At 38.6% G+C, this 10,000-nt stretch overlaps 1 long non-coding RNA gene across 1 annotated transcript in view; it reads left to right on the top strand.

The window, feature by feature from the left end:
* Positions 1–4,026, top strand: part of LOC138026727 (uncharacterized) — a 9,316-nt gene extending 5,290 nt beyond the window's left edge. The window contains exon 2 of the long non-coding RNA XR_011127329.1: positions 3,572–4,026. This is a non-coding gene — a long non-coding RNA (uncharacterized lncRNA). The remainder of the gene's footprint in view (positions 1–3,571) is intronic.
* Positions 4,027–10,000: the final 5,974 nt, after the last annotated feature.

Genomic DNA, 10,000 nt, shown 5'->3' with positions numbered 1-10,000 from the left:
TACGATTGTAGTTAGATAATAAAGAAATTGGTCTATAGTTGGCCGGGTCAGTCTCATCATCATCTTTGTAGACTGGAATGACTTTAGCATGCTTTAATTTGGAGGGATACTCTCCTGATTTAACTGACAAGTTCATTAGTTTTGCCAATAGATTACATAGAGGATATTACATGGCCGCGCAGGGATACGAATTTTATCTTCGAGTGCTGCAAGTATCTCTCACGAGTGAGCGAAGCGAACGAGTGAGAGATACTTTCAGCACGAGAAGATAAAATTCGTATCCCCAAGCGGCCATGTAATGTTCTGTTTATTATATAGATATTGATGAAATGTCTAGATTTAAAACAACTTGTTTTATTCATTTTCGAAATGATGAAAAAGTGTTCACCAACCACTAAAACACGCATGTTGTGTAACATGAAACAAGATATGAAAGTTATGAAAAACAAATCATGATAATGTAAAATTTGCAATAAAAATGTTAATGTAGTAGAGAAGAATTATATTAAAGCACAAAAGTATCGTACAATGAAGAGGAAGCTCGCGTTTTATTGGCTAATCGTGTTCGTTACCATGACGACAGCTGTATCCTCACATGTGAAAGATAAAAATGATACGTTCACTGCGCGCGGTGCACCCTGCGAGCAGAGCCTCCTTTTGTCTTTTTCTTTACTGAGGAGGAGAAAAGTAGGCTCTGCTCGAATCGCGTCAACTCTTTGAAGCCGCCGCAGCCCGAACTTCTGGACTAGTCAATCTTGTTTTCTCTCGTCAAACCGGTTTTTCCAGTGCGAGCGTCCGTTTAGTGACAAAACCGATGGTTATAATTGAGCCCGCTGTACCATGAAAAACCAAGATGGCGGCGAGATCTGGCATATTAGGCTTGGGTTCGAGACTGTATCCTGGCAACATGCAGCGCATATTCAATAAAGATCTTACTCGATTCATGCAGAGCCTTTCTCGAGAACGCCAAAATCGAGCAAGCAAAAGAAAGGCGCTGCTTGCAGGGTGCGCGCGGTGGAGATATGATTTTTTAGTAAAAGGAGAAATCCTGGTATTTCATCAGTATCTATATAATAAACAGAATATATCTGGCAGAGCGAAGCATGCGATTCGGGCAGGAATACAAACCATGCGCCTTATTGAGAGGGATAGAGAGTATTTCCTTCTCAATCTCAGCTGGTGCAACTGGATCAAAAAAAAACGACTTCACATAATTTCCGCGTAGGTATTCACTAAAATGACGATTAGATGATGGCAAATTGGACGCAAGTCTGTGTCCCACAAAAGAAAAATGCTCGTTGAAAATATTAGTGATTTCCATAAGGTCATATGTTAAGTTACCTCTTGTTGGGCACCTAACAGAGGAAAAGCGTCTAGACTTTTTCTTTCCTCGATTAATTAGATCATTAATACCGGCCCAAGTTTGTTTCATATTATAATTATAAATTATCAGAGGAAAACTTATGAAAATATATCTTTTTTGACTGACGTGAAATATTAAGAATTTTGTTCCTATAGATTCTATACAATTCCTTGTTACCAGACAGGTAAAGCGAATTCTTCACTCTTATTGATTTCCTTATCCCACGTGTAATCCAGGGCTTTGAGAGTTGCGCGGCTCGTCGTCGTGACAGAGTTTTCAAGGGGGCATGTTTATCCACGACTTTGTTTACCTTATTGTAAAACGTAGAGAAAGAACGATTTATATTGTCTTGTTCCGTGGTGACGACGGTATCCCAGTTAATTTCAGCGAGCTCAGCAACAAAATCATGTTCTGAGAACTGAGAATAATCTCTTCTTGATATTTTGATATTTACAGCAATCACCTGGACGAAATGAACAAAACAGAATTGTGAATAGTGGTCGCTAATGTCAGATACGATGTTCCCACTTATAATTTTGCTATCAAGCTCGTTAACAAAAATGTTATCAATTAGAGTTACGGTGTCATTATATACTCGAGTTGATTTGTCAACTGTTGGAATTAATGAACAGCTTTGTAATGAGAGAAGAAATTTATGTGCATAATTACATGTTTTAACAGCAAGGAAGTTTATGTTGAAATCACCCATGATAAAAATGGGTTTAGTTAAAGCGCTGAACTTTTCTAGTGTTTCATCAAAATAGTCCAAGAATTATTGTGGAGAGTTATGTTGTCTATACATCACACCACAGATGATGTTTGGCTGCCGAGAGAGATGAACTTCAATCCATAAAGCTTGGAAAGCGTCGTTGGAAGTTTTGTCAATAATCGTGTTATTCAAGCTGTCTTTGACATACATGCCAACACCTCCAGAAGCTAGAGGTGTCGGAACGTATTCAAATTTATAGCCAGGTACAGACGTGTCAAAGTTTACAGAATCAACTGTACTTATTTTAGTTTCAGAAACTCCAATTACAGAAAAACTATAATTCAGTTCATCTAAGAAATGCACCTCGAGGTTTTCAAGGTTACGTCTTAGTCAGTCTTAGGCTTCTTACATTATTATGAAGCAAAGAGAAATTGCTTTCGTTACGAGGTAGCAACTCACTCAGTTGGCAACTCACTCAGTTGAGTCCTTTCACGGGAACACATGAGCCCAACAAATTGGCTTGCTCCTAACAGTGTAGCTTCTGTCTTCATAGCTCAGTTGGTACATTCTCCAGATAAGAACGAGGATCATTTTTCTCCTTCGTCATTAGCCAGCACTTCAAATATATACATTTATTTCATAATGAGAATCATTGCCATCACTCTAACCTAAATAATAAGCCAGCCTTCATCTCTACTGCATTTCTTTTTCTTTGTTTTGCATTTGACGATCCAGGTCATCGGGACAGCCCAAGTTTACGCAGATTTGCGTCCAGTTTTGTTCATTTTTCTAGAGCAGATTATAATAAGCATTAATAGGTAACCACATATTCTTTTTTTCTCGAATACACTGACCCTTCGGTTTATTTGCTCTTTTGGGACCTTTTCCGTTCCCTTTTCCGTTCCCCTTTCCGTTTTCCGAACGGCCGCAAAGAGGTGAAACTGCTAGTCATCATAATAGATTCCACTCGGGGCCTACTCGCTACCAAAACACAAGGGAACAACCATCGACTTACTCGCGCGTGTGTAAATGATCCCGCGATAAAATATCCCGCCAGGTGCGCAGGCTATAATAAATGAAAATTCATAGGGCCTCTGGTCATGCTTGAAAATGCATTTGAATGAATGGATCCCAAAAGTAATAAATTAATTGTTTTTGTATTATCAACCAGAGTCTATTTTCTGTTCCCGGAAAACGAAGGGATTTTTGTTCCAGTGTTTGGCACACGCAATGGAGAAATGGAACGTTTGTAAACAAACAAATCCATGCGGGATGCTTATTTTTCACTATTAAATGTAATTCCCAAAGGGATTTTGCGTTTTGGAGTTTTTGTTTGAATTTTTCGCATGGTATTCCAATCTCAGATAAGAACGAGACAGAGCAAGCGACCCCCCATTACCATTGATGGTTTTCTTAGGAAAGTGGCAGTTAAACGGACTCGTTCATAGTTCTTAATTAAGTATAATAATATTCTTTTCACAAATTCTCTTGTCCTCAAGGAATAATAGCATCTAAACTAGAAGCAAGAATCCTAATGCAGCCAATGCCGTTTCCATCTCCGCCTCGCCCCAAGACCCAAGGAAATGACAGCAGCAAGGCCTCTAAGTTGAACTCTTAAAGCTACAGATTTCATATATAATACCGCACACGATGGCAAGCGATGGCAACATTAGCATAGATAACAACCTTAAACAGCATTGTAAAGGACTATTTTATAGTTGTGTGCTTAGTAGTTTGACCAATTTATGGCAGCAAGCGAGGCTGTGTTTGATTTCGATTGGATGCAATCAACCTTGTTTTTACAATGAAAATCTTGTTATTCCAATAATAAATTATCAGTAACTTCTGATTGACAAGAAAAACTCCAGAAACTTACTCTTGATTCTATGAAAATATTTGGCTTAACGCCAAGCTAGTTTACTTGCAACTAAAATCAATATATAGGCGAGCGCAATGTGTGTTGAGTGCTTTTTTTAAATTCTGTCGAAGTGCTCATGAACTGAGCAAGTCTTGTGAGCCGGTCTTTTCCTATGTAGCCCGCTTGTCCTTCGAGCTTTCTCAAGAATCGGATTGAACTGAACTGATTCACCTTCCCTTCTGTGAAATAAAGTTTACAACAATTTTAAATTCTCAGTATCTTATTAGGAGACCAATCTGAATGTGAATGGAGCCTCGTTGGTCAGATCTTGCGGACATTCGCGCATGTTAAACTCTTTTCAGTTACTGAATTTCCCTTCTTGTTTTGATCACTCAGCTTCTTCCGGAATAACCCAATTTTTTGCTTAAAAGGTTTACAGGTAAAACAGTGGAAAAACATATTTTTACCCTTAATTTGAAAAATAAATATTGGTTTTCAAATAGAGGTCTACTTCTTTCGGAATTTGTATTTACTTTCATAAAACCATTTCTAGACGTTGTCGCAGATTGCTTTCGTAGTTTTTAATTAGGGTCCACGAGCACGGCATTTTTAGTATAAGCAAGTTTATACCGTGGACAATAAACCTGCCGGTTTATTCGTTCGATCAACTCTCTAGAACTGATCGATATAATTACAAGTCGAGAAAGTAAATATTTTGAGCAATAGCCGATACAATGTAGATTTCATTGTAATGTACCATAACAATTCGGCTGGCTAAAACCAGCCTTCTTCAGGTACTATAAATGTTGACATACGATTGCTTTGCCGGATTACCTCTGCCGGCGATCGAATTTCTTCCATTTCTGTCACAAATAGGTCCTACTTCGGTAAGGTTTCGCTCACTGGCACTACAGGATAACAGGAAGTCGCCTGCCTTGTGTTGGGTTTTCAGATGGAGAATAAAGACGAGAGTAAAACAAAAACGTATGTGTTCCGGCCGATCTTAGGAACTACAAATATCGAGTGACCGCGGCTAACTGTTCAACAATATCATGAGAGGTATGAGTACAAGTCTACATCTGACTGCCCTTATATGAAGGCCCGTTCTGATCAAAATGGTGGATATAGTTTTTACCTGTGCATGAATTAATTTTACACGTTGATAGAATTAATATTTTGCATTTCTAAAACATTTTGTTTAACCGCCAAATTAATTTTACCATACCTATTAATTATATTTTTAGAAGACTTATATTTTGTGTTTCGAATTAATTTTGTGTGTGTTTGGAATTAATTTTGTTTGTGTTTGCAATTAATTTTGTGTGTGTTCGGAATTAATTTTGTGTTTCTTGTCCCATACGTCTTTGCGGCCGTGTTCTTTGCCATGTGCTAATAACATGGCGGCTCGTCAACAAAGGTCACGTCGAGTGGTGTTACGAAAAAGAAATGAACGTGGGTTCGCACTGTTTCTCCAGAATCTTAAAAGCGTTCTCAATATTTTGGCTAATATTGGGGAACAAGAGTTGGAGACAGACATTCTAGTTGAAACAAGGTATCGATTACTGGATGCATCGGGTACATTCACTTTTCTAATGAATGATTTAGCCGGCGGTGTTACAAATGTAACTGGTATCCCTTCATCTGCACTTCAAGCCCCCGTTCAGAATATGAACCATTCATTAACACAGTTAATCGCCTTATTGTCAAGTCAGATTGAAAGCCGTGACAATGCAGATTTTTACGATGCACTGGAGGTTTCTTATTCTGCTCCGCTGAATCTTGCACAGCCAGGACGAGGTCGTAAACCCTATGAAATAACCAAAGAACAAGTGGAGCATTTACGATCACTTTATTTTTCTTGGGAAGCAATTGCTGGCATTCTCCAGGTTAGTATTTCAACCCTTCAGCGGCGACGTAAAGAATTTGGTTTGAGTGACTCTGCCGACTCAGAAATATCAGACGATGAATTGGATGAAATGTACAGAGGTATAACTGGCAGTCCAACAACAGGAATTCTGACTCCTAACATTGGAAGAAGACGATTTATAGGTGCACTAAGGAGTAGAGGCTTGAACGTTCAGAGACGGAGAGTCACTGAATGTTTACGACGTGTTGATCCTGTTGGAACTGCCTTACGCTGGAGAATGACCATTCATCGTAGAAAGTATTATGTACCAACCCCCAATAGCCTATGGCACATAGATACAGGACACAAATTAATCAGGTATAAACTGATAACACATGTCTGCACTGATGGGAAGACCAGGTTAATTTTGCATGCTGCTTGTCTCGACAATAACAAAACAGAAACAGTGCTTTCTTTATTTCACAATGCAGTGCAGAGATGGGGATTACCCTCACGAGTGCGTTCAGACTATGGTATGGAGAATTATCTTGTTGCTGCTCATATGATACAACATCGCGGACCAGGAAGAGGCAGCATTATCACTGGATCGTCTGTCCATAACTCCAGGGTGGAGAGAACACATCGCGATGTTTATTCAGGGGTGTTAGTTTTCTATGTCCGCATTTTTCTGCAGTTGGAAGATGAAGGCAACTTGGATGTCCTTAATGATCTGCATTTTTCAGCCTACACTATGTCTACATTCCAAGAATAGAAAATTCTCTAAGGGAGCTTGTCAGGCAAATGAATAATCGGCCAGTGTCAACCGAAAGGAACCTGTCACCACTTCAAATGTGGGAGAAGGGTATGCTAGAGAACTTACATTCTGGACATACTACGTTAAGTGAGACTGAAATTGATCACTTTGGAGTAGATCCTAATGATGTGCAAACAGTAGAAGATGAAGATTACCAGGTAGATATTTCACCACCATTAATCAGCCTTTCAGATGAACAGCTTGCACAACTACCAGATCCTTTGTCAGATGATGGAAATGTATTGATATCACTAACATGCTTCTGACCTCGAGTGAAGTCTCCTGAGGCCTAAAAGGAAGAGCCAAACAGTGCCACTATAATAAAATTTTTTCTCACCCATAGTAGCAGATATTCTGGGCAACAAATTCACCAGTTCCTCCATTTACTTCTTTACTTGATCATTAAAATTGAAACATTATTTTGACGTTGAAGATGTTTTGCTGTTCACAATTTTTTTTTAGGGGGGAGGGGGGTAATTGCCTTCAAGCCTGCCCCCAATAGAAAGGTTTATCCCTAATAGGGTTGCTAAAGGAAAGCAGTTGGAAGGAGGTTACCTGTGGTTGAATGGATTAACCATTTGATCTGCCACAAAGGCTGTTAAGAACTCGTAACTACAGTCGTAAATTTGTGCATCCATTTTTTGATTTATCGAAAAAACATATCCGCTCTAAAATTACACGTGTCATGAAAATATATACAAGTAATTTTATCATAATATAAAAACCGGAAAATCAAGTTGAAATCAAATACTATCTATACAAACAAATCCAAAACTTTGTGACCAAACGTTATATAAGAATTGTTAGGCCTGACTGTTCGTGACAAAGGCGTTGCATTTTTTTGTATGCAAACTAGCCAAACATTAATTTCATTGACAACAAACAAGAGTTTCAAATCAAGTTGTATCCTGTATTAAAATGCCTCGCTTTGTTTATATCTTTCTCATTTTTTTGCTATCAACATCCTTCACAGATAGATCTATGAATCATAGATACAATAGACAATAGATCTATATATCATTGGAATATTAAGTTTAATTATCCCTAGTTACAGGTTTTCGTGGTACAGATTTCAATAAAATAGAGTGGTACTCTGTTCAATTGACTTTGATAGATCATTGCGTTCATCCATAAATTATAACAGTATCGGTCATAGAAAACTCAGAACAGATTTATTGCATTAATTTAGTTCTTTACTTTTATTAACAGCCACACAAAATGAATAACATCATTCAGCTTGAGTAATTATTGCACTGAGGTCAATCTAACCTAACAGCTCAAACTGGCAACAAGAAACACAACAGTGCATATATAAACCCATCAATATATATGGACGTATAGAACGTAAAACTTAAATTAAGCTTGCTTCGACTTAAATTTATTGTGTGGCAACATTGTCAAGTTCAAAATATTGATGACAATGGGGAATTTTGACAGTCTGCAATAGAGAAAAACATTGATGGAACCTTAGCTTTATGTATTTTCTGACCCACCAATTAAATTTTTGTCTTGATTTGCATCCATCTGCAGAAAATTATATTACCTGATACGTTAAATCTTATTAAAGTGTCAACTTGAATCAATAATCTATCATCTTAACCAATGAGATTATTGAAATAAAACCTTCTGAGCAACATGCTACATACCAAAGTTCACTTTTCTCAAATGCAACAGAGTCTAGACAATAATTAGGAAATGGACATCACAAAATTGTACCTTCTTACACTTTTCAAGAAACCCATTAAGACCAAAGTCAAAAATAGCAACATCGGCCATAAACTGCAGGCCATTTACTTCTTGCCAAAGTAACACTGTGAGAATGCCAAGTCATAGAGAGCAAATAATCTATCCATAGGAGGCAGAGGAACTTCCTCAGTTGGCCTTGGAAGCTCAAGCAAGTTGGTACAGGTATGAGCTAAAGGGAGGAAGCCGCCCTCCACAGGTGGGTGCTGCTCTTCCCTTTGTTCTTCCTGCTGCTTATCACTCTCTCCTTTCTTCTGCTCATCATTGAGTCCTTCCTGACTTGCAACTTTCACGATTTCCGTGGGTAGTATAAACTCCAGTGATGGTGCAAGGCTGAAACCAAGGACAGGCTCCTCTGCAGTACCAGTTGGAAACTGAAGTATGTGACTCAAATCAAGCGTAGTCTGCCCACACACCCTCCTAGAAGCTGCCACTTCTCGAACATACTTGACAAAGAGTTGATAAACTTCTTTTTTCTTTTTCAGGGTATTTGAACCCTCCTCTGAAAAGTTAGGCTTCAAAATGTGAAGTAACATTTGTACACTCAACTTGCCCCTTGCTTGGGGTCTCAGGAGATGAACCAACATTGGCAGTTCCTGAAGAGCTGACAGCATTCCAAGCTCTTCTCTCCCAAAGAAACAATTTGCTGCAGAGTGCTCTCCTCTACAAATACAGGCAACTGCCCATTTTGAAGCATGGCAACTGCCATCATCACTCCAACAAAGTAGTAATCTTGTGCTAATAATGGCCTCAAGCCATGGTCAAAGTACTTTTCTTTAATAGCTTGATTCATTAGTCTCATCCATTCCTTACGTGGCCCACCCTGATCTACACATTCTTCTCCCATGAAGTCCATCTGAAATGTCGGTCTATAATTTGTAATGTAATCTAGTTCACTAATTGTTGTTTCTAATATATTTGCCCTGTCAACAGAAATGTAATTTGTTTCTTCCTCGTTGTTTTCTTCGCAACTTGTAACTTCTAAGGCTCGACCAGTTACAATCTCTTTTTGTTGAAATTTAAGCACTTCTACAGGGTCAGTCAAACCCTGATCTTTAGCACCTTTGATTACTGACTGGATATCAAATGAACTCGAGGGTGGCTGACTCTTACTTGTACTGAACACTGATCCTGCATTTGTATTAGCATCAGCATTGGTGTCTGACATATGTCGAGACAATGGGACACTCGCATCAGAATCTTTTGTCAAATCCATGATATTACAAAACAAGTCGTCTCTACCACTAGCATCACTTGATAGCATGTCAGATTCAGGGACTTCAAACACAGGAACTTCTAGTTGTTTATCACTGGGATCAATCATGGATGGCAGTTCCTCCAGGAGTCTTACATAGATCCAACCAGATGGAGCAATCGATTTCAGCAGCAGCTTTGAATCAATCTCTTTTCCTGCCTGGATGTTCGGTCTTAGCAAAGTACCACCAGAGTTCTTTACTATTTCGAAATACAAGCCCTCCATTTCACCTGTCAATAATTTCGCTAACTCTTGCTGAAGTTTTTTAGCATCCCACTTTCTATCAATGTCAACGCCTGATATAATTCGTCCACTTCTCTCTGAATCAAGCTTTTCTGCTTTCGTCGGTATTTTCTCTCTTCCCATTTCTAGTATCATAACATCCTTTGAAACTATCTCTGATGCCAACGGT

The sequence above is a fragment of the Montipora capricornis genome, chromosome 12 (assembly GCF_036669925.1).
Source record: "Montipora capricornis isolate CH-2021 chromosome 12, ASM3666992v2, whole genome shotgun sequence".
Taxonomy (NCBI): domain Eukaryota; kingdom Metazoa; phylum Cnidaria; class Anthozoa; order Scleractinia; family Acroporidae; genus Montipora; species Montipora capricornis.
This window is presented reverse-complemented; position numbering and strand designations above follow the sequence as displayed.